This window comes from Hoplias malabaricus, chromosome 3 (assembly GCF_029633855.1).
Source record: "Hoplias malabaricus isolate fHopMal1 chromosome 3, fHopMal1.hap1, whole genome shotgun sequence".
NCBI lineage: Eukaryota > Metazoa > Chordata > Actinopteri > Characiformes > Erythrinidae > Hoplias > Hoplias malabaricus.
The window spans coordinates 29530600-29555673 of NC_089802.1; the positions used below are offsets into that span (position 1 = coordinate 29530600).

Genomic DNA, 25074 nt, shown 5'->3' on the forward strand with positions numbered 1-25074 from the left:
GCCTAAGACCGCTCAGCCATTGTGACTTTTTTTAAGCTACCTAATCTTCAGGTTATTAGTGCAAACCAACTTTAATATCTTGGTGAGTTATATTTGAATGGTATGTCTTGCCTGCGTAAAATTATCTGTCAGAAATGGGATTTGAACACACGCCTCAATTCGGAGACCAGAAACCTCTTCCTTAGGTAAGGTTTACAACCTTGAGTCTGGCGCCTAAGACCGCTCGGCCATTCTGACTTTTTTTAAGCTACCTAATCTTCAGGTTATTAGTGCAAATCAACTTTAATATGTTGGTGAGTTATATTTGAATGGTATGTCTTGCCTGCGTAAAATTGTCTGTCAGAAGTGGGATTTGAACCCACGCCTCCATTCGGAGACCAGAAACCTCTTCCTTAGGTAAGGTTAACAACCTTGAGTCTGGCGCCTTAGACCGCTCGGCCATTCTGACTTTTTTTTAAATACCCTGATCTTCAGGTTATTAGTGCAAATCAACTAAATATGTTGGTGAGTTATATTTGAATGGTATGTCTTGCCTGCGTAAAATTGTCTGTCAGAAGTGGGATTTGAACCCACGCCTCCATTCGGAGACCAGAAGCCTCTTCCTTAGGTAAGGTTTACAACCTTGAGTCTGGCGCCTTAGACCGCTCGGCCATTCTGACTTTTTTAAAATGCCCTGATCTACAGGTTATTAGTGCAAACCAACTTTAATATCTTGGTGAGTTATATTTGAATGGTATGTCTTGCCTGCGTAAAATTGTCTGTCAGAAGTGGGATTTGAACCCACGCCTCCATTCGGAGACCAGAAACCTCTTCCTTAGGTAAGGTTAACAACCTTGAGTCTGGCGCCTTAGACCTCTCGGCCATTCTGACTTTTTTTTAAGCCACCTAATCTTCAGGTTATTAGTGCAAATCAACTTTAATATGTTGGTTAGTTATATTTGAATGGTATGTCTTGCCTGCGTAAAATTGTCTGTCAGAAGTGGGATTTGAACCCACGCCTCAATTCGGAGACCAGAAACCTCTTCCTTAGGTAAGGTTTTCAACTGAGTCTGGCGCCTAAGACCGCTCAGCCATTGTGACTTTTTTTAAGCTACCTAATCTTCAGGTTATTAGTGCAAACCAACTTTAATATCTTGGTGAGTTATATTTGAATGGTATGTCTTGCCTGCGTAAAATTATCTGTCAGAAATGGGATTTGAACACACGCCTCAAATCGGAGACCAGAAACCTCTTCCTTAGGTAAGGTTTACAACCTTGAGTCTGGCGCCTAAGACCGCTCGGCCATTCTGACTTTTTTTAAGCTACCTAATCTTCAGGTTATTAGTGCAAATCAACTTTAATATGTTGGTTAGTTATATTTGAATGGTATGTCTTGCCTGCGTAAAATTGTCTGTCAGAAGTGGGATTTGAACCCACGCCTCAATTCGGAGACCAGAAACCTCTTCCTTAGGTAAGGTTTTCAACTGAGTCTGGCGCCTAAGACCGCTCAGCCATTGTGACTTTTTTTAAGCTACCTAATCTTCAGGTTATTAGTGCAAACCAACTTTAATATCTTGGTGAGTTATATTTGAATGGTATGTCTTGCCTGCGTAAAATTATCTGTCAGAAATGGGATTTGAACACACGCCTCAATTCGGAGACCAGAAACCTCTTCCTTAGGTAAGGTTTACAACCTTGAGTCTGGCGCCTAAGACCGCTCGGCCATTCTGACTTTTTTTAAGCTACCTAATCTTCAGGTTATTAGTGCAAATCAACTTTAATATGTTGGTGAGTTATATTTGAATGGTATGTCTTGCCTGCGTAAAATTGTCTGTCAGAAGTGGGATTTGAACCCACGCCTCCATTCGGAGACCAGAAACCTCTTCCTTAGGTAAGGTTAACAACCTTGAGTCTGGCGCCTTAGACCGCTCGGCCATTCTGACTTTTTTTTAAATACCCTGATCTTCAGGTTATTAGTGCAAATCAACTAAATATGTTGGTGAGTTATATTTGAATGGTATGTCTTGCCTGCGTAAAATTGTCTGTCAGAAGTGGGATTTGAACCCACGCCTCCATTCGGAGACCAGAAGCCTCTTCCTTAGGTAAGGTTTACAACCTTGAGTCTGGCGCCTTAGACCGCTCGGCCATTCTGACTTTTTTAAAATGCCCTGATCTACAGGTTATTAGTGCAAACCAACTTTAATATCTTGGTGAGTTATATTTGAATGGTATGTCTTGCCTGCGTAAAATTGTCTGTCAGAAGTGGGATTTGAACCCACGCCTCCATTCGGAGACCAGAAACCTCTTCCTTAGGTAAGGTTAACAACCTTGAGTCTGGCGCCTTAGACCTCTCGGCCATTCTGACTTTTTTTTAAGCCACCTAATCTTCAGGTTATTAGTGCAAATCAACTTTAATATGTTGGTTAGTTATATTTGAATGGTATGTCTTGCCTGCGTAAAATTGTCTGTCAGAAGTGGGATTTGAACCCACGCCTCAATTCGGAGACCAGAAACCTCTTCCTTAGGTAAGGTTTTCAACTGAGTCTGGCGCCTAAGACCGCTCAGCCATTGTGACTTTTTTTAAGCTACCTAATCTTCAGGTTATTAGTGCAAACCAACTTTAATATCTTGGTGAGTTATATTTGAATGGTATGTCTTGCCTGCGTAAAATTATCTGTCAGAAATGGGATTTGAACACACGCCTCAAATCGGAGACCAGAAACCTCTTCCTTAGGTAAGGTTTACAACCTTGAGTCTGGCGCCTAAGACCGCTCGGCCATTCTGACGTTTTTTAAGCTACCTAATCTTCAGGTTATTAGTGCAAATCAACTTTAATATGTTGGTGAGTTATATTTGAATGGTATGTCTTGCCTGCGTAAAATTGTCTGTCAGAAGTGGGATTTGAACCCACGCCTCAATTCGGAGACCAGAAACCTCTTCCTTAGGTAAGGTTTTCAACTGAGTCTGGCGCCTAAGACCGCTCAGCCATTGTGACTTTTTTTAAGCTACCTAATCTTCAGGTTATTAGTGCAAACCAACTTTAATATCTTGGTGAGTTATATTTGAATGGTATGTCTTGCCTGCGTAAAATTATCTGTCAGAAATGGGATTTGAACACACGCCTCAAATCGGAGACCAGAAACCTCTTCCTTAGGTAAGGTTTACAACCTTGAGTCTGGCGCCTAAGACCGCTCGGCCATTCTGACTTTTTTTAAGCTACCTAATCTTCAGGTTATTAGTGCAAATCAACTTTAATATGTTGGTTAGTTATATTTGAATGGTATGTCTTGCCTGCGTAAAATTGTCTGTCAGAAGTGGGATTTGAACCCACGCCTCAATTCGGAGACCAGAAACCTCTTCCTTAGGTAAGGTTTTCAACTGAGTCTGGCGCCTAAGACCGCTCAGCCATTGTGACTTTTTTTAAGCTACCTAATCTTCAGGTTATTAGTGCAAACCAACTTTAATATCTTGGTGAGTTATATTTGAATGGTATGTCTTGCCTGCGTAAAATTATCTGTCAGAAATGGGATTTGAACACACGCCTCAATTCGGAGACCAGAAACCTCTTCCTTAGGTAAGGTTTACAACCTTGAGTCTGGCGCCTAAGACCGCTCGGCCATTCTGACTTTTTTTAAGCTACCTAATCTTCAGGTTATTAGTGCAAATCAACTTTAATATGTTGGTGAGTTATATTTGAATGGTATGTCTTGCCTGCGTAAAATTGTCTGTCAGAAGTGGGATTTGAACCCACGCCTCCATTCGGAGACCAGAAACCTCTTCCTTAGGTAAGGTTAACAACCTTGAGTCTGGCGCCTTAGACCGCTCGGCCATTCTGACTTTTTTTTAAATACCCTGATCTTCAGGTTATTAGTGCAAATCAACTAAATATGTTGGTGAGTTATATTTGAATGGTATGTCTTGCCTGCGTAAAATTGTCTGTCAGAAGTGGGATTTGAACCCACGCCTCCATTCGGAGACCAGAAGCCTCTTCCTTAGGTAAGGTTTACAACCTTGAGTCTGGCGCCTTAGACCGCTCGGCCATTCTGACTTTTTTAAAATGCCCTGATCTACAGGTTATTAGTGCAAACCAACTTTAATATCTTGGTGAGTTATATTTGAATGGTATGTCTTGCCTGCGTAAAATTGTCTGTCAGAAGTGGGATTTGAACCCACGCCTCCATTCGGAGACCAGAAACCTCTTCCTTAGGTAAGGTTAACAACCTTGAGTCTGGCGCCTTAGACCTCTCGGCCATTCTGACTTTTTTTTAAGCCACCTAATCTTCAGGTTATTAGTGCAAATCAACTTTAATATGTTGGTTAGTTATATTTGAATGGTATGTCTTGCCTGCGTAAAATTGTCTGTCAGAAGTGGGATTTGAACCCACGCCTCAATTCGGAGACCAGAAACCTCTTCCTTAGGTAAGGTTTTCAACTGAGTCTGGCGCCTAAGACCGCTCAGCCATTGTGACTTTTTTTAAGCTACCTAATCTTCAGGTTATTAGTGCAAACCAACTTTAATATCTTGGTGAGTTATATTTGAATGGTATGTCTTGCCTGCGTAAAATTATCTGTCAGAAATGGGATTTGAACACACGCCTCAAATCGGAGACCAGAAACCTCTTCCTTAGGTAAGGTTTACAACCTTGAGTCTGGCGCCTAAGACCGCTCGGCCATTCTGACGTTTTTTAAGCTACCTAATCTTCAGGTTATTAGTGCAAATCAACTTTAATATGTTGGTGAGTTATATTTGAATGGTATGTCTTGCCTGCGTAAAATTGTCTGTCAGAAGTGGGATTTGAACCCACGCCTCAATTCGGAGACCAGAAACCTCTTCCTTAGGTAAGGTTTTCAACTGAGTCTGGCGCCTAAGACCGCTCAGCCATTGTGACTTTTTTTAAGCTACCTAATCTTCAGGTTATTAGTGCAAACCAACTTTAATATCTTGGTGAGTTATATTTGAATGGTATGTCTTGCCTGCGTAAAATTATCTGTCAGAAATGGGATTTGAACACACGCCTCAAATCGGAGACCAGAAACCTCTTCCTTAGGTAAGGTTTACAACCTTGAGTCTGGCGCCTAAGACCGCTCGGCCATTCTGACTTTTTTTAAGCTACCTAATCTTCAGGTTATTAGTGCAAATCAACTTTAATATGTTGGTTAGTTATATTTGAATGGTATGTCTTGCCTGCGTAAAATTGTCTGTCAGAAGTGGGATTTGAACCCACGCCTCAATTCGGAGACCAGAAACCTCTTCCTTAGGTAAGGTTTTCAACTGAGTCTGGCGCCTAAGACCGCTCAGCCATTGTGACTTTTTTTAAGCTACCTAATCTTCAGGTTATTAGTGCAAACCAACTTTAATATCTTGGTGAGTTATATTTGAATGGTATGTCTTGCCTGCGTAAAATTATCTGTCAGAAATGGGATTTGAACACACGCCTCAATTCGGAGACCAGAAACCTCTTCCTTAGGTAAGGTTTACAACCTTGAGTCTGGCGCCTAAGACCGCTCGGCCATTCTGACTTTTTTTAAGCTACCTAATCTTCAGGTTATTAGTGCAAATCAACTTTAATATGTTGGTGAGTTATATTTGAATGGTATGTCTTGCCTGCGTAAAATTGTCTGTCAGAAGTGGGATTTGAACCCACGCCTCCATTCGGAGACCAGAAACCTCTTCCTTAGGTAAGGTTAACAACCTTGAGTCTGGCGCCTTAGACCGCTCGGCCATTCTGACTTTTTTTTAAATACCCTGATCTTCAGGTTATTAGTGCAAATCAACTAAATATGTTGGTGAGTTATATTTGAATGGTATGTCTTGCCTGCGTAAAATTGTCTGTCAGAAGTGGGATTTGAACCCACGCCTCCATTCGGAGACCAGAAGCCTCTTCCTTAGGTAAGGTTTACAACCTTGAGTCTGGCGCCTTAGACCGCTCGGCCATTCTGACTTTTTTAAAATGCCCTGATCTACAGGTTATTAGTGCAAACCAACTTTAATATCTTGGTGAGTTATATTTGAATGGTATGTCTTGCCTGCGTAAAATTGTCTGTCAGAAGTGGGATTTGAACCCACGCCTCCATTCGGAGACCAGAAACCTCTTCCTTAGGTAAGGTTAACAACCTTGAGTCTGGCGCCTTAGACCTCTCGGCCATTCTGACTTTTTTTTAAGCCACCTAATCTTCAGGTTATTAGTGCAAATCAACTTTAATATGTTGGTTAGTTATATTTGAATGGTATGTCTTGCCTGCGTAAAATTGTCTGTCAGAAGTGGGATTTGAACCCACGCCTCAATTCGGAGACCAGAAACCTCTTCCTTAGGTAAGGTTTTCAACTGAGTCTGGCGCCTAAGACCGCTCAGCCATTGTGACTTTTTTTAAGCTACCTAATCTTCAGGTTATTAGTGCAAACCAACTTTAATATCTTGGTGAGTTATATTTGAATGGTATGTCTTGCCTGCGTAAAATTATCTGTCAGAAATGGGATTTGAACACACGCCTCAAATCGGAGACCAGAAACCTCTTCCTTAGGTAAGGTTTACAACCTTGAGTCTGGCGCCTAAGACCGCTCGGCCATTCTGACTTTTTTTAAGCTACCTAATCTTCAGGTTATTAGTGCAAATCAACTTTAATATGTTGGTGAGTTATATTTGAATGGTATGTCTTGCCTGCGTAAAATTGTCTGTCAGAAGTGGGATTTGAACCCACGCCTCAATTCGGAGACCAGAAACCTCTTCCTTAGGTAAGGTTTTCAACTGAGTCTGGCGCCTAAGACCGCTCAGCCATTGTGACTTTTTTTAAGCTACCTAATCTTCAGGTTATTAGTGCAAACCAACTTTAATATCTTGGTGAGTTATATTTGAATGGTATGTCTTGCCTGCGTAAAATTATCTGTCAGAAATGGGATTTGAACACACGCCTCAAATCGGAGACCAGAAACCTCTTCCTTAGGTAAGGTTTACAACCTTGAGTCTGGCGCCTAAGACCGCTCGGCCATTCTGACTTTTTTTAAGCTACCTAATCTTCAGGTTATTAGTGCAAATCAACTTTAATATGTTGGTTAGTTATATTTGAATGGTATGTCTTGCCTGCGTAAAATTGTCTGTCAGAAGTGGGATTTGAACCCACGCCTCAATTCGGAGACCAGAAACCTCTTCCTTAGGTAAGGTTTTCAACTGAGTCTGGCGCCTAAGACCGCTCAGCCATTGTGACTTTTTTTAAGCTACCTAATCTTCAGGTTATTAGTGCAAACCAACTTTAATATCTTGGTGAGTTATATTTGAATGGTATGTCTTGCCTGCGTAAAATTATCTGTCAGAAATGGGATTTGAACACACGCCTCAATTCGGAGACCAGAAACCTCTTCCTTAGGTAAGGTTTACAACCTTGAGTCTGGCGCCTAAGACCGCTCGGCCATTCTGACTTTTTTTAAGCTACCTAATCTTCAGGTTATTAGTGCAAATCAACTTTAATATGTTGGTGAGTTATATTTGAATGGTATGTCTTGCCTGCGTAAAATTGTCTGTCAGAAGTGGGATTTGAACCCACGCCTCCATTCGGAGACCAGAAACCTCTTCCTTAGGTAAGGTTAACAACCTTGAGTCTGGCGCCTTAGACCGCTCGGCCATTCTGACTTTTTTTTAAATACCCTGATCTTCAGGTTATTAGTGCAAATCAACTAAATATGTTGGTGAGTTATATTTGAATGGTATGTCTTGCCTGCGTAAAATTGTCTGTCAGAAGTGGGATTTGAACCCACGCCTCCATTCGGAGACCAGAAGCCTCTTCCTTAGGTAAGGTTTACAACCTTGAGTCTGGCGCCTTAGACCGCTCGGCCATTCTGACTTTTTTAAAATGCCCTGATCTACAGGTTATTAGTGCAAACCAACTTTAATATCTTGGTGAGTTATATTTGAATGGTATGTCTTGCCTGCGTAAAATTGTCTGTCAGAAGTGGGATTTGAACCCACGCCTCCATTCGGAGACCAGAAACCTCTTCCTTAGGTAAGGTTAACAACCTTGAGTCTGGCGCCTTAGACCTCTCGGCCATTCTGACTTTTTTTTAAGCCACCTAATCTTCAGGTTATTAGTGCAAATCAACTTTAATATGTTGGTTAGTTATATTTGAATGGTATGTCTTGCCTGCGTAAAATTGTCTGTCAGAAGTGGGATTTGAACCCACGCCTCAATTCGGAGACCAGAAACCTCTTCCTTAGGTAAGGTTTTCAACTGAGTCTGGCGCCTAAGACCGCTCAGCCATTGTGACTTTTTTTAAGCTACCTAATCTTCAGGTTATTAGTGCAAACCAACTTTAATATCTTGGTGAGTTATATTTGAATGGTATGTCTTGCCTGCGTAAAATTATCTGTCAGAAATGGGATTTGAACACACGCCTCAAATCGGAGACCAGAAACCTCTTCCTTAGGTAAGGTTTACAACCTTGAGTCTGGCGCCTAAGACCGCTCGGCCATTCTGACTTTTTTTAAGCTACCTAATCTTCAGGTTATTAGTGCAAATCAACTTTAATATGTTGGTGAGTTATATTTGAATGGTATGTCTTGCCTGCGTAAAATTGTCTGTCAGAAGTGGGATTTGAACCCACGCCTCCATTCGGAGACCAGAAACCTCTTCCTTAGGTAAGGTTAACAACCTTGAGTCTGGCGCCTTAGACCGCTCGGCCATTCTGACTTTTTTTTAAATACCCTGATCTTCAGGTTATTAGTGCAAATCAACCAAATATGTTGGTGAGTTATATTTGAATGGTATGTCTTGCCTGCGTAAAATTGTCTGTCAGAAGTGGGATTTGAACCCACGCCTCCATTCGGAGACCAGAAGCCTCTTCCTTAGGTAAGGTTTACAACCTTGAGTCTGGCGCCTTAGACCGCTCGGCCATTCTGACTTTTTTAAAATGCCCTGATCTACAGGTTATTAGTGCAAACCAACTTTAATATCTTGGTGAGTTATATTTGAATGGTATGTCTTGCCTGCGTAAAATTGTCTGTCAGAAGTGGGATTTGAACCCACGCCTCAATTCGGAGACCAAGAACATCTGCCTTAGGTAAGGTTTACAACCTTGAGTCTGGCGCCTAAGACCGCTCGGCCATTCTGACTTTTTTTAAGCTACCTAATCTTCAGGTTATTAGTGCAAATCAACTTTAATATGTTGGTGAGTTATATTTGAATGGTATGTCTTGCCTGCGTAAAATTGTCTGTCAGAAGTGGGATTTGAACCCAAGCCTCTATTCGGAGACCAGAAACCTCTTCCTTAGGTAAGGTGTACAACCTTGAGTCTGGCGCCTTAGACCGCTCGGCCATTCTGACTTTTTTTAAATACCCTAATCTTCAGGTTATTTGTGCAAACCAACTTTAATATCTTGTTCAGTTATATTTGAATGGTATGTCTTTCCTGCGTAAAATTATCTGTCAGAAGTGGGATTTGAACCCACGCCTCCATTCGGAGACCAGAAACCTCTTCCTTAGGTAAGGTTAACAACCTTAAGTCTGGCGCCTTAGACCGCTCGGCCATTCTGACTTTTTTTTAAATACCCTGATCTTCAGGTTATTAGTGCAAATCAACTAAATATGTTGGTGAGTTATATTTGAATGGTATGTCTTGCCTGCGTAAAATTGTCTGTCAGAAGTGGGATTTGAACCCACGCCTCCATTCGGAGACCAGAAACCTCTTCCTTAGGTAAGGTTAACAACCTTGAGTCTGGCGCCTTAGACCGCTCGGCCATTCTGACTTTTTTTTAAGCCACCTAATCTTCAGGTTATTAGTGCAAATCAACTTTAATATGTTGGTGAGTTATATTTGAATGGTATGTCTTGCCTGCGTAAAATTATCTGTCAGAAGTGGGATTTGAACACACGCCTCAATTCGGAGACCAGAAACCTCTTCCTTAGGTAAGGTTTACAACCTTGAGTCTGGCGCCTTAGACCGCTCGGCCATTCTGACTTTTTTTTAAATACCCTGATCTTCAGGTTATTAGTGCAAATCAACTAAATATGTTGGTGAGTTATATTTGAATGGTATGTCTTGCCTGCGTAAAATTGTCTGTCAGAAGTGGGATTTGAACCCACGCCTCCATTCGGAGACCAGAAACCTCTTCCTTAGGTAAGGTTAACAACCTTGAGTCTGGCGCCTTAGACCGCTCGGCCATTCTGACTTTTTTTTAAGCCACCTAATCTTCAGGTTATTAGTGCAAATCAACTTTAATATGTTGGTGAGTTATATTTGAATGGTATGTCTTGCCTGCGTAAAATTATCTGTCAGAAGTGGGATTTGAACACACGCCTCAATTCGGAGACCAGAAACCTCTTCCTTAGGTAAGGTTTACAACCTTGAGTCTGGTGCCTAAGACCGCTCGGCCATTCTGACTTTTTTTAAGCTACCTAATCTTCAGGTTATTAGTGCAAATCAACTTTAATATGTTGGTGAGTTATATTTGAATGGTATGTCTTGCCTGCGTAAAATTGTCTGTCAGAAGTGGGATTTGAACCCACGCCTCCATTCGGAGACCAGAAACCTCTTCCTTAGGTAAGGTTAACAACCTTGAGTCTGGCTCCTTAGACCGCTCGGCCATTCTGACTTTTTTTTAAATACCCTGATCTTCAGGTTATTAGTGCAAATCAACTAAATATGTTGGTGAGTTATATTTGAATGGTATGTCTTGCCTGCGTAAAATTGTCTGTCAGAAGTGGGATTTGAACCCACGCCTCCATTCGGAGACCAGAAGCCTCTTCCTTAGGTAAGGTTTACAACCTTGAGTCTGGCGCCTTAGACCGCTCGGCCATTCTGACTTTTTTAAAATGCCCTGATCTACAGGTTATTAGTGCAAACCAACTTTAATATCTTGGTGAGTTATATTTGAATGGTATGTCTTGCCTGCGTAAAATTGTCTGTCAGAAGTGGGATTTGAACCCACGCCTCAATTCGGAGACCAAGAACATCTGCCTTAGGTAAGGTTTACAGCCTTGAGTCTGGCGCCTAAGACCGCTCCGCCATTCTGACTTTTTTTAAGCTACCTAATCTGCAGGATATTTGTGCAAATCAACTTTAATATCTTGGTGAGTTATATTTGAATGGTATGTCTTGCCTGCGTAAAATTTTCTGTCAGAAGTGGGATTTGAACCCACGCCTCCATTCGGAGACCAGAAACCTCTTCTTTAGGTAAGGTTTACAACCTTGAATCTGGCGCCATAGACCGCTCGGCCATTCTGACTTTTTTTAAGCCACCTAATCTTCAGGTTATTAGTGCAAATCAACTTTAATATGTTGGTGAGTTATGTTTGAATGGTATGTCTTGCCTGCGTAAAATTGTCTGTCAGAAGTGGGATTTGAACCCACGCCTCAATTCGGAGACCAGAAACCTCTTCCTTAGGTAAGGTTTTCAACTGAGTCTGGCGCCTAAGACCGCTCAGCCATTGTGACTTTTTTTAAGCTACCTAATCTTCAGGTTATTAGTGCAAACCAACTTTAATATCTTGGTGAGTTATATTTGAATGGTATGTCTTGCCTGCGTAAAATTATCTGTCAGAAGTGGGATTTGAACCCACGCCTCAATTCGGAGACCAAGAACATCTGCCTTAGGTAAGGTTTACAGCCTTGAGTCTGGCGCCTAAGACCGCTCCGCCATTCTGACTTTTTTTAAGCTACCTAATCTGCAGGATATTTGTGCAAATCAACTTTAATATCTTGGTGAGTTATATTTGAATGGTATGTCTTGCCTGCGTAAAATTTTCTGTCAGAAGTGGGATTTGAACCCACGCCTCCATTCGGAGACCAGAAACCTCTTCTTTAGGTAAGGTTTACAACCTTGAATCTGGCGCCATAGACCGCTCGGCCATTCTGACTTTTTTTAAGCCACCTAATCTTCAGGTTATTAGTGCAAATCAACTTTAATATGTTGGTGAGTTATATTTGAATGGTATGTCTTGCCTGCGTAAAATTGTCTGTCAGAAGTGGGATTTGAACCCACGCCTCAATTCGGAGACCAGAAACCTCTTCCTTAGGTAAGGTTTTCAACTGAGTCTGGCGCCTAAGACCGCTCAGCCATTGTGACTTTTTTTAAGATACCTAATCTTCAGGTTATTAGTGCAAACCAACTTTAATATCTTGGTGAGTTATATTTGAATGGTATGTCTTGCCTGCGTAAAATTATCTGTCAGAAGTGGGATTTGAACACACGCCTCAATTTGGAGACCAGAAACCTCTTCCTTAGGTAAGGTTTACAACCTTGAGTCTGGCGCCTAAGACCGCTCGGCCATTCTGACTTTTTCTAAGCTACCTAATCTTCAGGTTATTAGTGCAAATCAACTTTAATATGTTGGTGAGTTATATTTGAATGGTATGTCTTGCCTGCGTAAAATTGTCTGTCAGAAGTGGGATTTGAACCCACGCCTCCATTCGGAGACCAGAAACCTCTTCCTTAGGTAAGGTGTACAACCTTGAGTCTGGCGCCTTAGACCGCTCGGCCATTCTGACTTTTTTTAAATACCCTAATCTTCAGGTTATTTGTGCAAACCAACTTTAATATCTTGTTCAGTTATATTTGAATGGTATGTCTTTCCTGCGTAAAATTATCTGTCAGAAGTGGGATTTGAACCCACGCCTCCATTCGGAGACCAGAAACCTCTTCCTTAGGTAAGGTGTACAACCTTGAGTCTGGCGCCTTAGACCGCTCGGCCATTCTGACTTTTTTTAAATACCCTAATCTTCAGGTTATTTGTGCAAACCAACTTTAATATCTTGTTCAGTTATATTTGAATGGTATGTCTTTCCTGCGTAAAATTATCTGTCAGAAGTGGGATTTGAACCCACGCCTCCATTCGGAGACCAGAAACCTCTTCCTTAGGTAAGGTTAACAACCTTGAGTCTGGCACCTTAGACCGCTCGGCCATTCTGACTTTTTTTTAAATACCCTGATCTTCAGGTTATGAGTGCAAATCAACTAAATATGTTGGTGAGTTATATTTGAATGGTATGTCTTGCCTGCGTAAAATTGTCTGTCAGAAGTGGGATTTGAACCCACGCCTCCATTCGGAGACCAGAAACCTCTTCCTTAGGTAAGGTTAACAACCTTGAGTCTGGCGCCTTAGACCGCTCGGCCATTCTGACTTTTTTTAAAGCCACCTAATCTTCAGGTTATTAGTGCAAATCAACTTTAATATGTTGGTGAGTTATATTTGAATGGTATGTCTTGCCTGCGTAAAATTGTCTGTCAGAAGTGGGATTTGAATCCACGCCTCAATTCGGAGACCAGAAACCTCTTCCTTAGGTAAGGTTTTCAACTGAGTCTGGCGCCTAAGACCGCTCAGCCATTGTGACTTTTTTTAAGCTACCTAATCTTCAGGTTATTAGTGCAAACCAACTTTAATATTTTGGTGAGTTATATTTGAATGGTATGTCTTGCCTGCGTAAAATTATCTGTCAGAAGTGGGATTTGAACACACGCCTCAATTCGGAGACCAGAAACCTCTTCCTTAGGTAAGGTTTACAACCTTGAGTCTGGCGCCTAAGACCGCTCGGCCATTCTGACTTTTTTTAAGCTACCTAATCTTCAGGTTATTAGTGCAAATCAACTTTAATATGTTGGTGAGTTATATTTGAATGGTATGTCTTGCCTGCGTAAAATTGTCTGTCAGAAGTGGGATTTGAACCCACGCCTCCATTCGGAGACCAGAAACCTCTTCCTTAGGTAAGGTGTACAACCTTGAGTCTGGCGCCTTAGACCGCTCGGCCATTCTGACTTTTTTTTAAATACCCTGATCTTCAGGTTATTAGTGCAAATCAACTAAATATGTTGGTGAGTTATATTTGAATGGTATGTCTTGCCTGCGTAAAATTGTCTGTCAGAAGTGGGATTTGAACCCACGCCTCCATTCGGAGACCAAGAACATCTGCCTTAGGTAAGGTTTACAACCTTGAGTCTGGCGCCTAAGACCGCTCCGCCATTCTGACTTTTTTTAAGCTACCTAATCTGCAGGATATTTGTGCAAATCAACTTTAATATCTTGGTGAGTTATTTTTGAATGGTATGTCTTGCCTGCGTAAAATTTTCTGTCAGAAGTGGGATTTGAACCCAGGCCTCCATTCGGAGACCAGAAACCTCTTCTTTAGGTAAGGTTTACAACCTTGAATCTGGCGCCATAGACCGCTCGGCCATTCTGACTTTTTTTAAGCCACCTAATCTTCAGGTTATTAGTGCAAATCAACTTTAATATGTTGGTGAGTTATATTTGAATGGTATGTCTTGCCTGCGTAAAATTGTCTGTCAGAAGTGGGATTTGAACCCACGCCTCAATTCGGAGACCAGAAACCTCTTCCTTAGGTAAGGTTTTCAACTGAGTCTGGCGCCTAAGACCGCTCAGCCATTGTGACTTTTTTTAAGCTACCTAATCTTCAGGTTATTAGTGCAAACCAACTTTAATATCTTGGTGAGTTATATTTGAATGGTATGTCTTGCCTGCGTAAAATTATCTGTCAGAAGTGGGATTTGAACACACGCCTCAATTCGGAGACCAGAAACCTCTTCCTTAGGTAAGGTTTACAACCTTGAGTCTGGCGCCTAAGACCGCTCGGCCATTCTGACTTTTTCTAAGCTACCTAATCTTCAGGTTATTAGTGCAAATCAACTTTAATATGTTGGTGAGTTATATTTGAATGGTATGTCTTGCCTGCGTAAAATTGTCTGTCAGAAGTGGGATTTGAACCCACGCCTCCATTCGGAGACCAGAAACCTCTTCCTTAGGTAAGGTGTACAACCTTGCGTCTGGCGCCTTAGACCGCTCGGCCATTCTGACTTTTTTTAAATACCCTAATCTTCAGGTTATTTGTGCAAACCAACTTTAATATGTTGGTGAGTTATATTTGAATGGTATGTCTTGCCTGCGTAAAATTGTCTGTCAGAAGTGGGATTTGAACCCACGCCTCAATTCGGAGACCAGAAACCTCTTCCTTAGGTAAGGTTTTCAACTGAGTCTGGCGCCTAAGACCGCTCAGCCATTGTGACTTTTTTTAAGCTACCTAATCTTCAGGTTATTAGTGCAAACCAACTTTAATATCTTGGTGAGTTATATTTGAATGGTATGTCTTGCCTGCGTAAAATTATCTGTCAGAAGTGGGATTTGAACACACGCCTCAATTCGGAGACCAGAAACCTCTTCCTTAGGTAAGGTTTACAACCTTGAGTCTGGCGCCTAAGACCGCTCGGCCATTCTGACTTTTTTTAAGCTACCTAATCTTCAGGTTATTAGTGCAAATCAACTTTAATATGTTGGTGAGTTATATTTGAATGGTATGTCTTGCCTGCGTAAAATTGTCTGTCAGAAGTGGGATTTGAACCCACGCCTCCATTCGGAGACCAGAAACCTCTTCCTTAGGTAAGGTGTACAACCTTGAGTCTGGCGCCTTAGACCGCTCGGCCATTCTGACTTTTTTTAAATACCCTAATCTTCAGGTTATTTGTGCAAACCAACTTTAATATCTTGTTCAGTTATATTTGAATGGTATGTCTTTCCTGCGTAAAATTATCTGTCAGAAGTGGGATTTGAACCCACGCCTCCATTCGGAGACCAGAAACCTCTTCCTTAGGTAAGGTGTACAACCTTGAGTCTGGCGCCTTAGACCGCTCGGCCATTCTGACTTTTTTTAAATACCCTAATCTTCAGGTTATTTGTGCAAACCAACTTTAATATCTTGTTCAGTTATATTTGAATGGTATGTCTTTCCTGCGTAAAATTATCTGTCAGAAGTGGGATTTGAACCCACGCCTCCATTCGGAGACCAGAAACCTCTTCCTTAGGTAAGGTTAACAACCTTGAGTCTGGCACCTTAGACCGCTCGGCCATTCTGACTTTTTTTTAAATACCCTGATCTTCAGGTTATTAGTGCAAATCAACTAAATATGTTGGTGAGTTATATTTGAATGGTATGTCTTGCCTGCGTAAAATTGTCTGTCAGAAGTGGGATTTGAACCCACGCCTCCATTCGGAGACCAGAAACCTCTTCCTTAGGTAAGGTTAAAAACCTTGAGTCTGGCGCCTTAGACCGCTCGGCCATTCTGACTTTTTTTTAAGCCACCTAATCTTCAGGTTATTAGTGCAAATCAACTTTAATATGTTGGTGAGTTATATTTGAATGGTATGTCTTGCCTGCGTAAAATTGTCTGTCAGAAGTGGGATTTGAACCCACGCCTCAATTCGGAGACCAGAAACCTCTTCCTTAGGTAAGGTTTTCAACTGAGTCTGGCGCCTAAGACCGCTCAGCCATTGTGACTTTTTTTAAGCTACCTAATCTTCAGGTTATTAGTGCAAACCAACTTTAATATTTTGGTGAGTTATATTTGAATGGTATGTCTTGCCTGCGTAAAATTATCTGTCAGAAGTGGGATTTGAACACACGCCTCAATTCGGAGACCAGAAACCTCTTCCTTAGGTAAGGTTTACAACCTTGAGTCTGGCGCCTAAGACCGCTCGGCCATTCTGACTTTTTTTAAGCTACCTAATCTTCAGGTTATTAGTGCAAATCAACTTTAATATGTTGGTGAGTTATATTTGAATGGTATGTCTTGCCTGCGTAAAATTGTCTGTCAGAAGTGGGATTTGAACCCACGCCTCCATTCGGAGACCAGAAACCTCTTCCTTAGGTAAGGTTAACAACCTTGAGTCTGGCGCCTTAGACCGCTCGGCCATTCTGACTTTTTTTAAGCCACCTAATCTTCAGGTTATTAGTGCAAATCAACTTTAATATGTTGGTGAGTTATATTTGAATGGTATGTCTTGCCTGCGTAAAATTGTCTGTCAGAAGTGGGATTTGAACCCACGCCTCAATTCGGAGACCAGAAACCTCTTCCTTAGGTAAGGTTTTCAACTGAGTCTGGCGCCTAAGACCGCTCAGCCATTGTGACTTTTTTTAAGCTACCTAATCTTCAGGTTATTAGTGCAAACCAACTTTAATATCTTGGTGAGTTATATTTGAATGGTATGTCTTGCCTGCGTAAAATTATCTGTCAGAAGTGGGATTTGAACACACGCCTCAATTCGGAGACCAGAAACCTCTTCCTTAGGTAAGGTTTACAACCTTGAGTCTGGCGCCTAAGACCGCTCGGCCATTCTGACTTTTTTTAAGCTACCTAATCTTCAGGTTATTAGTGCAAATCAACTTTAATATGTTGGTGAGTTATATTTGAATGGTATGTCTTGCCTGCGTAAAATTGTCTGTCAGAAGTGGGATTTGAACCCACGCCTCCATTCGGAGACCAGAAACCTCTTCCTTAGGTAAGGTGTACAACCTTGCGTCTGGCGCCTTAGACCGCTCGGCCATTCTGACTTTTTTTAAATACCCTAATCTTCAGGTTATTTGTGCAAACCAACTTTAATATGTTGGTGAGTTATATTTGAATGGTATGTCTTGCCTGCGTAAAATTGTCTGTCAGAAGTGGGATTTGAACCCACGCCTCAATTCGGAGACCAGAAACCTCTTCCTTAGGTAAGGTTTTCAACTGAGTCTGGCGCCTAAGACCGCTCAGCCATTGTGACTTTTTTTAAGCTACCTAATCTTCAGGTTATTAGTGCAAACCAACTTTGATATCTTGGTGAGTTATATTTGAATGGAATGTCTTGCCTGCGTAAAATTGTCTGTCAGAAGTGGGATTTGAACCCACGCCTCAATTCGGAGACCAAAACCATCTGCCTTAGGTAAGGTTTACAACCTTGAGTCTGGCGCCTAAGACCGCTCGGCCATTCTGACTTTTTTTAAGCTACCTAATCTTCAGTATATTTGTGCAAATCAACTTTAATATCTTGGTGAGTTATATTTGAATGGTATGTCTTTTCTGCGTAAAATTATCTGTCAGAAGTGGGATTTGAACCCACGCCTCCATTCGGAGACCAGAAACCTCTTCCTTAGGTAAGGTTTACAACCTTGAGTCTGGCGCCTAAGACCGCTCGGCCATTCTGACTTTTTTTAAGCTACCTAATCTTCAGGTTATTAGTGCAAATCAACTTTAATATCTTGGTGAGTTATATTTGAATGGTATGTCTTGCCTGCGTAAAATTGTCTGTCAGAAGTGGGATTTGAACCCACGCCTCAATTCGGAGACAAGAAACCTCTTCCTTAGGTAAGGTTTTCAACTGAGTCTGGCGGCTAAGACCGCTCAGCCATTGTGACTTTTTTTAAGCTACCTAATCTTCAGGTTATTAGTGCAAACCAACTTTAATATCTTGGTGAGTTATATTTGAATGGTATGTCTTGCCTGCGTAAAATTATCTGTCAGAAGTGGGATTTGAACACACGCCTCAATTCGGAGACCAGAAACCTCTTCCTTAGGTAAGGTTTACAACCTTGAGTCTGGCGCCTAAGACCGCTCGGCCATTCTGACTTTTTTTAAGCCACCTAATCTTCAGGTTATTAGTGCAAATCAACTTTAATATGTTGGTGAGTTATATTTGAATGGTATGTCTTGCCTGCGTAAAATTGTCTGTCAGAAGTGGGATTTGAACCCACGCCTCAATTCGGAGACCAGAAACCTCTTCCTTAGGTAAGGTTTTCAACTGAGTCTGGCGCCTAAGACCGCTCAGCCATTGTGACTTTTTTTAAATACCCTAATCTTCAGGTTATTTGTGCAAACCAACTTTAATATCTTGTTGAGTTATATTTGAATGGTATGTCTTGCCTGCGTAAAATTGTCTGTCAGAAGTGGGATTTGAACCCACGCCTCAATTCGGAGACCAAGAAGATCTGCCTTAGGTAAGGTTTACAACCTTGAGTCTGGCGCCTAAGACTGCTCCGCCATTCTGACTTTTTTTAAGCTACCTAATCTGCAGGATATTTGTGCAAATCAACTTTAATATCTTGGTGAGTTATATTTGAATGGTATGTCTTGCCTGCGTAAAATTTTCTGTCAGAAGTGGAATTTCAACCCACGCCTCCATTCGGAGACCAGAAACCTCTTCTTTAGGGAAGGTTTACAATCTTGAATCTGGCGCCATAGACCGCTCGGCCATTCTGACTTTTTTTAAATACCCTAATCTTCAGGTTATTTGTGCAAATCAACTTTAATATCTTGGTGAGTTATGTTTGAATGGAATGTCTTGTCTGCGTAAAATTGTCTGTCAGAAGTGGGATTTGAACACACGCCTCCATTCATAGACCAGAAACCTCTTCTTTAGGGAAGGTTTACAATCTTGAATCTGGCGCCATAGACCGCTCGGCCATTCTGACTTTTTTTAAGCACCCTAATCTTCAGGTTATTAGTGCAAATCAACTTTAATATGTTGGTGAGTTATATTTGAATGGTATGTCTTGCTTGCGTAAAATTGTCTGTCAGAAGTGGGATTTGAACCCACGCCTCCATTTGGAGACCAGAAACCTCTTTCCTTTAGTAAGGTTTACAACTTTGAGTCTGGCGCCTAAGACCGCTCGGCCATTCTGACTTTTTTTAAGCAACCTAATTTTCAGGTTATTTGTGCAAATCAACTTTAAACTCTTCGTGAGTTATATTTGAATGGTATGTCTTGCCTGCATAAAATTGTCTGTCAGAAGTGGGATTTGAACCCACGCCTCCATTCGGATACCAGAAACCTCTGCCTTACGTAAGGTTTACTACCTTAAGTGTGGCGCTGTAGACCACTCGGCCATTCTGACTTTTTTTTTTAAGTTACCTAATCTTCAGGTTATTTGTGCAAATCAACTTTAATATCTTGGTCAGTTATATTTGAATGGTATGTCTTGCCTGCGTAAAATTTTCTGTCAGAAGTGGGACTTGAACCCACGCCTCCATTCGGAGACCAGAAACCTCTTCCTTAGGTAAGGTTTTCAACCTTGCGTCTGGCGCCTTAGACCGCTCGGACATTCTGTCGTTTTTTAAGCCACCTAATCTTCATGTTATTAGTGCAAATCAACTTTAAACTCTTCGTGAGTTATATTTGAATGGTATGTCTTGCCTGCAGAAGTGGGATTTAAACCCACGCCTCCATTTGGAGACCAGAAACCTCTTCCTTAGGTAAGGTTTTCAACTAAGTCTGGCGCCTTAGACCGCTCTGCCATTCTGTCTTTTTTTAAGCCACCTAATCTTCAGGTTATTAGTGCAAATCAACTTTAAACTCTTCGTGAGTTATATTTGAATGGTATGTCTTGCCTGCGTAAAATTGTCTGTCAGAAGTGGGATTTGAACCCACGCCTCCATTCTGAGACCAGAAACCTCTTCCTTAGGTTAAGGTTTACAAGCTTGAGTCTGGCGCCCTAGACCGCTCGGCCATTCTGACTTTTTTGAAATTCCCTAATGTTCAGGTTATTTGTGCAAATCAACTTTAATATCTTGGTGAGTTATATTTGAATGGAATGTCTTGTCTGCGTAAAATCATCTGTCAGAAGTAGGATTTGAACCCACTCCTCCATTCATAGACCAGAAACCTCTGCCTTACGTAAGGTTTACTAACTTGAGTCTGGCGCTTTAGACCGCTCGGCCATTCTGACTTTTTTTTTAAGCTACCTAATCTTCAGGTTATTTGTGCAAATCAACTTTAATATCTTGGTGAGTTATATTTGAATGGTAGGTCTTGCCTGCGTAAAATTTACTGTCAGAAGTGGGACTTGAAACCACGCCTCCATTCAGAGACCAGAAACCTCTGCCTTAGGTAAGGTTTACAACCTTAAGTCTGGTGCCTTAGACCGCTCGGCCATTCTGACTTTTTTTAAGATACCTAATCTTCAGGTTATTAGTGCAAATCAACTTTAATATGTTGGTGAGTTATATTTGAATGGTATGTCTTGCCTGCGTAAAATCGTCTGTCAGAAGCGGGATTTGAACCCACGCCTCCTTTCGGAGACCAGAAACCTCTTCCTTAGGTAAGGTTTACAACCTTGAGTCTGGCGCCTTAGACAGCTCGGCCATTCTGACTTTTTTTAAGCACCCTAATCTTCAGGTTATTAGTGCAAATCAACTTTAAACTCTTCGTGAGTTATATTTGAATGGTATGTCTTGCCTGCGTAAAATTGTCTGTCAGTAGTGGGATTTGAACCCACGCCTCAATTCGGAGAACAGAAACCTCTTCTTTAGGTAAGGTTTACAACCTTGAGTCTGGCGCCGTAGACCGCTCGGCCATTGTGACTTTTTTTAAGCTACCTAATCTTCAGGTTATTAGTGCAAATCAACTTTAATATGTTGGTGAGTTATATTTGAATGGTATGTCTTGCCTGCGTAAAATTGGCTGTCAGAAGTGGGATTTGAACACACACCTCCATTCGGAGACCAGAAACCTCTGCCTTAGGTTAGGTTTACAACCTTAAGTATGGCGCCTTAGACTGCTCGGCCATTCTGACTTTTTTAGATACTCTAATCTTCAGGTTATTAGTGCAAATCAACTTTAATATGTTGGTGAGTTATATTTGAATGGAATGTCTTGCCTGCGTAAAATTGTCTGTCAGTAGTGGGATTTGAACCCACGCCTCCATTTGGAGACCAGAAACCTCTTTCCTCAGGTAAGGTTTACAACCTTGAGTCTGGCGCCTAAGACCACTCGGCCCTTCTGACATATTTTAAATGCCCTAATCTTCAGGTTATTAGTGCAAATCAACTTTAATATCTTAGTCAGTTATATTTGAATGGTTATGTCTTGCCTGCTTAAAAATGTCTGTCAGAAGTGGTTCTAGAACCCACTCCTCCATTCGGAGACCAGAATCCTCTGTCTTAGGTAAGGTTTACAACCTTGAGTCTGGCGGCTTAGAGCGCTCGGCCATTCTGACTTTTTTTAAGCACCCTAATCTTCAGGTTATTAGTGCAAATCAACTTTAATATCTTGGTCAGATATATTTGAATGAAATGTGTTGCCTGCATAAAAATATCTGTCAGAAGTGGGATTTGAACCTATGACCAGATACCTCTGTGTTAGATCAAGTTCACAAACTTGAGTCTGGCATCTCAGACCACTCTGCCATTATGACTGTTTAGATTCTGTAATCTTCAGGTTATTAGTGCAAATCATCTTTGATATCTTGGTCAGTTATATTTGAATGAAATGTGTTGCCTGTGTTAAGTCATCTGTCAGAAGCGTGATTTGAACCCACGCCTCCATTCGGAGACCAGAAGGCTCTGCCTTAGGTAAGGTTCACAACCTTGAGTCTGGCGCCTTAGATCGCTCGGCCGTTCTAACAAAAAGAAATCAACCCCTCTGACTTTTTAATTATTCTAATTTTCAGGTGATTAGTGCAAATCAACTTCAATATCTTGGTTAGTTGTTTTTGAATTAAATGTGTTGCCTGCGTAAAACCTTCTGTCAGACGAGGGATTTGAACACAGGGCTCCATTCGGAGACCTGAAAACTCTGCTTGAGGTAAGGTTCATAACCTTGATTCTGGCTCCTTACACTGCTCAGCCATTCTGACTTTCAAAACACCCTATTCCTCAGGATATTAGTGCAAATCAACTTTAATATATTGGTCAGTCATATTTGAATGAAATGTGTTGCCTGCAGAAAAATGTCTGTCAGAAGTGGAATTTGAACCTACACCTCTATTCAGAGACCAGAAACCTCTGTGTTAGATAAAGTTCACAATCTTGAGTCACAGACCACTCAGTCATTCCGACTGTTTAGATTCTGTAATCTTCAGGTTATTAGTTCAAATCAACTTTGATATCTTGGTCAGTTATATTTGAATGAAATGTGTTGCCTGTGTTAAATCATCTGTCAGAAGCGTGATTTGAACCCACGCCTACATTCTGGGAACAGAAATCTCTGTTTTCGGTAAGGTTCACGACCTTGAGTTTGGTGCCTTAGCCCACTGAGCCACTCTGACTGTTTAAATGTCCTAATCTTCAGGTTATTCGTGCAAATCAACTTTAATTTCTTGGTCCTTTATATTTGAATGAAATGTGTTGCCTGTGTAAAACCATTTGTCAGAAGTCGGATTTGAACCCACACCTCCATGCAGAGAGCAGAAATCTCTGCCTTAGGTAAAGTTCACAACTTTGTGTCTGGTGCCATAAGACCGCTTAGCCATTCTGACTCAAATAATTAAACCCTTCTGACTTTTTAAATATTCTAATTTTCAGGTTATTAGTGCAAATCAGCTTCAATATCTTGCTTAGTTGTATTTGAATGAAATGTGTTGCCTGCATAAAATTGTCTGTCAGACGTGGAATTTGAACCCACATTTCCATTTGGAGACCAGAAACCTCTGTCTTAAGGAAGGCAAACAACCTTGAGTTTTAGACCGATAAGAAATTTTCTGACATTTTTTTTTTTTGCGAAACTGCCTACCGGGCTGGACTAGAATAGGCACTTTCCTTTACAGACTGACTTACTGACTCTTAATGTTGAAATGCACATATGCAAGCAGGAATCTTATTATTAGGTTTGATACTTGACCACTATTCACACTCAATTATTATATTCTGTACCATGCAATACCTGTTTTGTATGATCCCTGGATTTTAAAATATGAGTGTATGTAAAATACAAAGAGAGAAAAGGAGACTAGTGTATTAGTAAATGTTGACAGTGACATAGAGTGAGAGGTAAATTGTTGAGATGTTGGTTTATTGAAAGAGACAGATGGAGAGAAAGTGATAGTGAGACAGAGAGAAAGTTAGAGCGTACAAGATAGATACCTATATAGATACATGGATAGTTAGAGAGAGAGAGAGTGAGAGAGACATTCCCCTGTGAAGAGTCAGACCCAGATGGTTGTCTTGATTTCCTCTATCATGGTTGAAGGCCCTTGATAAACGGTGTGAATGGAAGGTGTTATACAGCAGAAAGAGGATGTGGCAAAAGTGCAAAGCTACTCATTGTAAGATCCAGAAATGTCTTTCAGTGTAGTCAACAAGTAGCCCTAGTTCTATACTCTGAGAGAAAAACCAGCCTGAATATATAAATCATCAATCAGGTGAAAGGCTAGGAACATAGAAAATAATGGATATCGTAAGTATGTCATCTTCTATGAAGAACTATTCCTATAAGTGTTAAGGCTGCTTTAGTTTCACAATAGGATATGTTATGACAGCTGATGACAAAAGATTCAGGTTCATGACAGGCTTTTTAACCTGAGTCACTCTGCAACTGATTCAATCATTCAATCGTCAGTCATTTTCTTTTTGTCCAGTATGTCCAGAGCCCACCCAGTATCATTATGAACAAGGCAGGAACACACCCTGAATAATGTGTCAGTCAATCACAGGGCATCATGCTCAATCCTGTGGACAGTTTCACACACACACACTCATGATCTTAGTTTGCCATGTGTGATATATCACTTATGGTACAGTGCTTTAAAAATAAAAAGGCATTTATGGTGACCTTACGTGTTTACTGTCCCTCATTGTAACATGTTTGATATATTTTGCAGAGCACCATGGAAAACTGCTGTCATTGCCTATGCTGAAAGGGCAACAGGAAGAGTGGTGCAGGCCCCAGCTTCCTCCTTTCAGTGAAGGTCATGATTGTTCTTGTGTAGTAGTCTTACAATGGCACTCAACATTTTTCCATTGCTCCGTGGAGAGAGATTATTTATTGCTGATGTTTGGTTAGCAACACAGTTCCTTGTGATGTAGAACTGGAATCATGATAAGATGTCAAGCGTGAGAGTGGCTATAGATACAGTCTACTTACGACAACTGAAGATCTATATGTTCTTGCCCTATGCTTGACATGACAGCTCACTTTGCTAAGGCTTATATTTGCAGATCCAGAGCAATATTTTTAATTCTGGCTGATGTAGGCACAAATTGCCTCAGCAGTCTTGCCCAAGATCATTATTGGTATATCATGATGTTTCTGTCCAAGCTAAAAGCCGAACCCCAGTCTGTCAGGTGGAGGACAGTGTTTTCTTCAACTATGTTACACCAACCAAAAATCTGATGGTTGATAATCACACACACTACATGTAGCTCCTCCTACAAAAACTGAAAAAAGTTGCTGCAAAATGGCAGAACTATCCACAAGCTCAGGACAAGAGACAAACTACAAGAGCAGTAATGAAAACATATTTCATTCCCACCAAAACATTTTCACAGGGGTGTTAAAAATATATCTGGGGAAACAATAACAACTCATATTGCAGAAGAATTAAAGCCATGTTTTTTGCAGCATCTTCTTACATGCTTC

The 25074-nt window shown here is 41.1% G+C and overlaps 43 non-coding genes across 43 annotated transcripts; all 43 read right to left on the reverse strand.

Moving 5' to 3' along the window:
- Positions 1–337: 337 nt before the first annotated feature.
- trnal-caa (transfer RNA leucine (anticodon CAA)) lies at positions 338–448 on the reverse strand. Its single transcript has 2 exons — positions 411–448; positions 338–383 (listed from the first exon to the last, which is right to left on the reverse strand). It is a non-coding gene; the product is annotated as a tRNA-Leu (tRNA).
- A 100-nt stretch (positions 449–548) lies between these two features.
- trnal-caa (transfer RNA leucine (anticodon CAA)) lies at positions 549–659 on the reverse strand. Its single transcript has 2 exons — positions 622–659; positions 549–594 (listed from the first exon to the last, which is right to left on the reverse strand). It is a non-coding gene; the product is annotated as a tRNA-Leu (tRNA).
- Positions 660–759: 100 nt separating this feature from the next.
- On the reverse strand, positions 760–870 carry trnal-caa (transfer RNA leucine (anticodon CAA)). Its single transcript has 2 exons — positions 833–870; positions 760–805 (listed from the first exon to the last, which is right to left on the reverse strand). It is a non-coding gene; the product is annotated as a tRNA-Leu (tRNA).
- A 941-nt stretch (positions 871–1811) lies between these two features.
- On the reverse strand, positions 1812–1922 carry trnal-caa (transfer RNA leucine (anticodon CAA)). The gene is made up of 2 exons: positions 1885–1922; positions 1812–1857 (listed from the first exon to the last, which is right to left on the reverse strand). It is a non-coding gene; the product is annotated as a tRNA-Leu (tRNA).
- A 100-nt stretch (positions 1923–2022) lies between these two features.
- On the reverse strand, positions 2023–2133 carry trnal-caa (transfer RNA leucine (anticodon CAA)). Its single transcript has 2 exons — positions 2096–2133; positions 2023–2068 (listed from the first exon to the last, which is right to left on the reverse strand). It is a non-coding gene; the product is annotated as a tRNA-Leu (tRNA).
- Positions 2134–2233: 100 nt separating this feature from the next.
- Positions 2234–2344, reverse strand: trnal-caa (transfer RNA leucine (anticodon CAA)). The gene is made up of 2 exons: positions 2307–2344; positions 2234–2279 (listed from the first exon to the last, which is right to left on the reverse strand). It is a non-coding gene; the product is annotated as a tRNA-Leu (tRNA).
- A 1361-nt stretch (positions 2345–3705) lies between these two features.
- trnal-caa (transfer RNA leucine (anticodon CAA)) lies at positions 3706–3816 on the reverse strand. Its single transcript has 2 exons — positions 3779–3816; positions 3706–3751 (listed from the first exon to the last, which is right to left on the reverse strand). It is a non-coding gene; the product is annotated as a tRNA-Leu (tRNA).
- A 100-nt stretch (positions 3817–3916) lies between these two features.
- On the reverse strand, positions 3917–4027 carry trnal-caa (transfer RNA leucine (anticodon CAA)). Its single transcript has 2 exons — positions 3990–4027; positions 3917–3962 (listed from the first exon to the last, which is right to left on the reverse strand). It is a non-coding gene; the product is annotated as a tRNA-Leu (tRNA).
- Positions 4028–4127: 100 nt separating this feature from the next.
- Positions 4128–4238, reverse strand: trnal-caa (transfer RNA leucine (anticodon CAA)). The gene is made up of 2 exons: positions 4201–4238; positions 4128–4173 (listed from the first exon to the last, which is right to left on the reverse strand). It is a non-coding gene; the product is annotated as a tRNA-Leu (tRNA).
- A 1361-nt stretch (positions 4239–5599) lies between these two features.
- Positions 5600–5710, reverse strand: trnal-caa (transfer RNA leucine (anticodon CAA)). The gene is made up of 2 exons: positions 5673–5710; positions 5600–5645 (listed from the first exon to the last, which is right to left on the reverse strand). It is a non-coding gene; the product is annotated as a tRNA-Leu (tRNA).
- Positions 5711–5810: 100 nt separating this feature from the next.
- Positions 5811–5921, reverse strand: trnal-caa (transfer RNA leucine (anticodon CAA)). The gene is made up of 2 exons: positions 5884–5921; positions 5811–5856 (listed from the first exon to the last, which is right to left on the reverse strand). It is a non-coding gene; the product is annotated as a tRNA-Leu (tRNA).
- A 100-nt stretch (positions 5922–6021) lies between these two features.
- On the reverse strand, positions 6022–6132 carry trnal-caa (transfer RNA leucine (anticodon CAA)). Its single transcript has 2 exons — positions 6095–6132; positions 6022–6067 (listed from the first exon to the last, which is right to left on the reverse strand). It is a non-coding gene; the product is annotated as a tRNA-Leu (tRNA).
- Positions 6133–7493: 1361 nt separating this feature from the next.
- Positions 7494–7604, reverse strand: trnal-caa (transfer RNA leucine (anticodon CAA)). Its single transcript has 2 exons — positions 7567–7604; positions 7494–7539 (listed from the first exon to the last, which is right to left on the reverse strand). It is a non-coding gene; the product is annotated as a tRNA-Leu (tRNA).
- A 100-nt stretch (positions 7605–7704) lies between these two features.
- On the reverse strand, positions 7705–7815 carry trnal-caa (transfer RNA leucine (anticodon CAA)). Its single transcript has 2 exons — positions 7778–7815; positions 7705–7750 (listed from the first exon to the last, which is right to left on the reverse strand). It is a non-coding gene; the product is annotated as a tRNA-Leu (tRNA).
- Positions 7816–7915: 100 nt separating this feature from the next.
- On the reverse strand, positions 7916–8026 carry trnal-caa (transfer RNA leucine (anticodon CAA)). Its single transcript has 2 exons — positions 7989–8026; positions 7916–7961 (listed from the first exon to the last, which is right to left on the reverse strand). It is a non-coding gene; the product is annotated as a tRNA-Leu (tRNA).
- A 521-nt stretch (positions 8027–8547) lies between these two features.
- trnal-caa (transfer RNA leucine (anticodon CAA)) lies at positions 8548–8658 on the reverse strand. The gene is made up of 2 exons: positions 8621–8658; positions 8548–8593 (listed from the first exon to the last, which is right to left on the reverse strand). It is a non-coding gene; the product is annotated as a tRNA-Leu (tRNA).
- A 100-nt stretch (positions 8659–8758) lies between these two features.
- On the reverse strand, positions 8759–8869 carry trnal-caa (transfer RNA leucine (anticodon CAA)). The gene is made up of 2 exons: positions 8832–8869; positions 8759–8804 (listed from the first exon to the last, which is right to left on the reverse strand). It is a non-coding gene; the product is annotated as a tRNA-Leu (tRNA).
- A 522-nt stretch (positions 8870–9391) lies between these two features.
- On the reverse strand, positions 9392–9502 carry trnal-uaa (transfer RNA leucine (anticodon UAA)). Its single transcript has 2 exons — positions 9465–9502; positions 9392–9437 (listed from the first exon to the last, which is right to left on the reverse strand). It is a non-coding gene; the product is annotated as a tRNA-Leu (tRNA).
- A 100-nt stretch (positions 9503–9602) lies between these two features.
- Positions 9603–9713, reverse strand: trnal-caa (transfer RNA leucine (anticodon CAA)). The gene is made up of 2 exons: positions 9676–9713; positions 9603–9648 (listed from the first exon to the last, which is right to left on the reverse strand). It is a non-coding gene; the product is annotated as a tRNA-Leu (tRNA).
- Positions 9714–10025: 312 nt separating this feature from the next.
- On the reverse strand, positions 10026–10136 carry trnal-caa (transfer RNA leucine (anticodon CAA)). The gene is made up of 2 exons: positions 10099–10136; positions 10026–10071 (listed from the first exon to the last, which is right to left on the reverse strand). It is a non-coding gene; the product is annotated as a tRNA-Leu (tRNA).
- A 312-nt stretch (positions 10137–10448) lies between these two features.
- Positions 10449–10559, reverse strand: trnal-caa (transfer RNA leucine (anticodon CAA)). Its single transcript has 2 exons — positions 10522–10559; positions 10449–10494 (listed from the first exon to the last, which is right to left on the reverse strand). It is a non-coding gene; the product is annotated as a tRNA-Leu (tRNA).
- Positions 10560–10659: 100 nt separating this feature from the next.
- On the reverse strand, positions 10660–10770 carry trnal-caa (transfer RNA leucine (anticodon CAA)). Its single transcript has 2 exons — positions 10733–10770; positions 10660–10705 (listed from the first exon to the last, which is right to left on the reverse strand). It is a non-coding gene; the product is annotated as a tRNA-Leu (tRNA).
- A 311-nt stretch (positions 10771–11081) lies between these two features.
- trnal-caa (transfer RNA leucine (anticodon CAA)) lies at positions 11082–11192 on the reverse strand. Its single transcript has 2 exons — positions 11155–11192; positions 11082–11127 (listed from the first exon to the last, which is right to left on the reverse strand). It is a non-coding gene; the product is annotated as a tRNA-Leu (tRNA).
- A 520-nt stretch (positions 11193–11712) lies between these two features.
- trnal-caa (transfer RNA leucine (anticodon CAA)) lies at positions 11713–11823 on the reverse strand. Its single transcript has 2 exons — positions 11786–11823; positions 11713–11758 (listed from the first exon to the last, which is right to left on the reverse strand). It is a non-coding gene; the product is annotated as a tRNA-Leu (tRNA).
- Positions 11824–12343: 520 nt separating this feature from the next.
- Positions 12344–12454, reverse strand: trnal-caa (transfer RNA leucine (anticodon CAA)). Its single transcript has 2 exons — positions 12417–12454; positions 12344–12389 (listed from the first exon to the last, which is right to left on the reverse strand). It is a non-coding gene; the product is annotated as a tRNA-Leu (tRNA).
- A 100-nt stretch (positions 12455–12554) lies between these two features.
- Positions 12555–12665, reverse strand: trnal-caa (transfer RNA leucine (anticodon CAA)). Its single transcript has 2 exons — positions 12628–12665; positions 12555–12600 (listed from the first exon to the last, which is right to left on the reverse strand). It is a non-coding gene; the product is annotated as a tRNA-Leu (tRNA).
- Positions 12666–12765: 100 nt separating this feature from the next.
- Positions 12766–12876, reverse strand: trnal-caa (transfer RNA leucine (anticodon CAA)). Its single transcript has 2 exons — positions 12839–12876; positions 12766–12811 (listed from the first exon to the last, which is right to left on the reverse strand). It is a non-coding gene; the product is annotated as a tRNA-Leu (tRNA).
- A 100-nt stretch (positions 12877–12976) lies between these two features.
- trnal-caa (transfer RNA leucine (anticodon CAA)) lies at positions 12977–13087 on the reverse strand. Its single transcript has 2 exons — positions 13050–13087; positions 12977–13022 (listed from the first exon to the last, which is right to left on the reverse strand). It is a non-coding gene; the product is annotated as a tRNA-Leu (tRNA).
- A 521-nt stretch (positions 13088–13608) lies between these two features.
- On the reverse strand, positions 13609–13719 carry trnal-caa (transfer RNA leucine (anticodon CAA)). Its single transcript has 2 exons — positions 13682–13719; positions 13609–13654 (listed from the first exon to the last, which is right to left on the reverse strand). It is a non-coding gene; the product is annotated as a tRNA-Leu (tRNA).
- Positions 13720–14030: 311 nt separating this feature from the next.
- trnal-caa (transfer RNA leucine (anticodon CAA)) lies at positions 14031–14141 on the reverse strand. The gene is made up of 2 exons: positions 14104–14141; positions 14031–14076 (listed from the first exon to the last, which is right to left on the reverse strand). It is a non-coding gene; the product is annotated as a tRNA-Leu (tRNA).
- Positions 14142–14661: 520 nt separating this feature from the next.
- Positions 14662–14772, reverse strand: trnal-caa (transfer RNA leucine (anticodon CAA)). The gene is made up of 2 exons: positions 14735–14772; positions 14662–14707 (listed from the first exon to the last, which is right to left on the reverse strand). It is a non-coding gene; the product is annotated as a tRNA-Leu (tRNA).
- Positions 14773–15292: 520 nt separating this feature from the next.
- On the reverse strand, positions 15293–15403 carry trnal-caa (transfer RNA leucine (anticodon CAA)). The gene is made up of 2 exons: positions 15366–15403; positions 15293–15338 (listed from the first exon to the last, which is right to left on the reverse strand). It is a non-coding gene; the product is annotated as a tRNA-Leu (tRNA).
- Positions 15404–15503: 100 nt separating this feature from the next.
- Positions 15504–15614, reverse strand: trnal-caa (transfer RNA leucine (anticodon CAA)). Its single transcript has 2 exons — positions 15577–15614; positions 15504–15549 (listed from the first exon to the last, which is right to left on the reverse strand). It is a non-coding gene; the product is annotated as a tRNA-Leu (tRNA).
- Positions 15615–15714: 100 nt separating this feature from the next.
- Positions 15715–15825, reverse strand: trnal-caa (transfer RNA leucine (anticodon CAA)). The gene is made up of 2 exons: positions 15788–15825; positions 15715–15760 (listed from the first exon to the last, which is right to left on the reverse strand). It is a non-coding gene; the product is annotated as a tRNA-Leu (tRNA).
- Positions 15826–15925: 100 nt separating this feature from the next.
- On the reverse strand, positions 15926–16036 carry trnal-caa (transfer RNA leucine (anticodon CAA)). The gene is made up of 2 exons: positions 15999–16036; positions 15926–15971 (listed from the first exon to the last, which is right to left on the reverse strand). It is a non-coding gene; the product is annotated as a tRNA-Leu (tRNA).
- Positions 16037–16557: 521 nt separating this feature from the next.
- Positions 16558–16668, reverse strand: trnal-caa (transfer RNA leucine (anticodon CAA)). The gene is made up of 2 exons: positions 16631–16668; positions 16558–16603 (listed from the first exon to the last, which is right to left on the reverse strand). It is a non-coding gene; the product is annotated as a tRNA-Leu (tRNA).
- Positions 16669–17188: 520 nt separating this feature from the next.
- trnal-caa (transfer RNA leucine (anticodon CAA)) lies at positions 17189–17299 on the reverse strand. Its single transcript has 2 exons — positions 17262–17299; positions 17189–17234 (listed from the first exon to the last, which is right to left on the reverse strand). It is a non-coding gene; the product is annotated as a tRNA-Leu (tRNA).
- Positions 17300–17608: 309 nt separating this feature from the next.
- Positions 17609–17719, reverse strand: trnal-caa (transfer RNA leucine (anticodon CAA)). The gene is made up of 2 exons: positions 17682–17719; positions 17609–17654 (listed from the first exon to the last, which is right to left on the reverse strand). It is a non-coding gene; the product is annotated as a tRNA-Leu (tRNA).
- Positions 17720–17819: 100 nt separating this feature from the next.
- Positions 17820–17930, reverse strand: trnal-caa (transfer RNA leucine (anticodon CAA)). The gene is made up of 2 exons: positions 17893–17930; positions 17820–17865 (listed from the first exon to the last, which is right to left on the reverse strand). It is a non-coding gene; the product is annotated as a tRNA-Leu (tRNA).
- Positions 17931–19292: 1362 nt separating this feature from the next.
- trnal-caa (transfer RNA leucine (anticodon CAA)) lies at positions 19293–19404 on the reverse strand. Its single transcript has 2 exons — positions 19367–19404; positions 19293–19338 (listed from the first exon to the last, which is right to left on the reverse strand). It is a non-coding gene; the product is annotated as a tRNA-Leu (tRNA).
- A 719-nt stretch (positions 19405–20123) lies between these two features.
- trnal-caa (transfer RNA leucine (anticodon CAA)) lies at positions 20124–20235 on the reverse strand. Its single transcript has 2 exons — positions 20198–20235; positions 20124–20169 (listed from the first exon to the last, which is right to left on the reverse strand). It is a non-coding gene; the product is annotated as a tRNA-Leu (tRNA).
- A 313-nt stretch (positions 20236–20548) lies between these two features.
- On the reverse strand, positions 20549–20659 carry trnal-uaa (transfer RNA leucine (anticodon UAA)). The gene is made up of 2 exons: positions 20622–20659; positions 20549–20594 (listed from the first exon to the last, which is right to left on the reverse strand). It is a non-coding gene; the product is annotated as a tRNA-Leu (tRNA).
- Positions 20660–20759: 100 nt separating this feature from the next.
- Positions 20760–20870, reverse strand: trnal-caa (transfer RNA leucine (anticodon CAA)). Its single transcript has 2 exons — positions 20833–20870; positions 20760–20805 (listed from the first exon to the last, which is right to left on the reverse strand). It is a non-coding gene; the product is annotated as a tRNA-Leu (tRNA).
- Positions 20871–25074: the final 4204 nt, after the last annotated feature.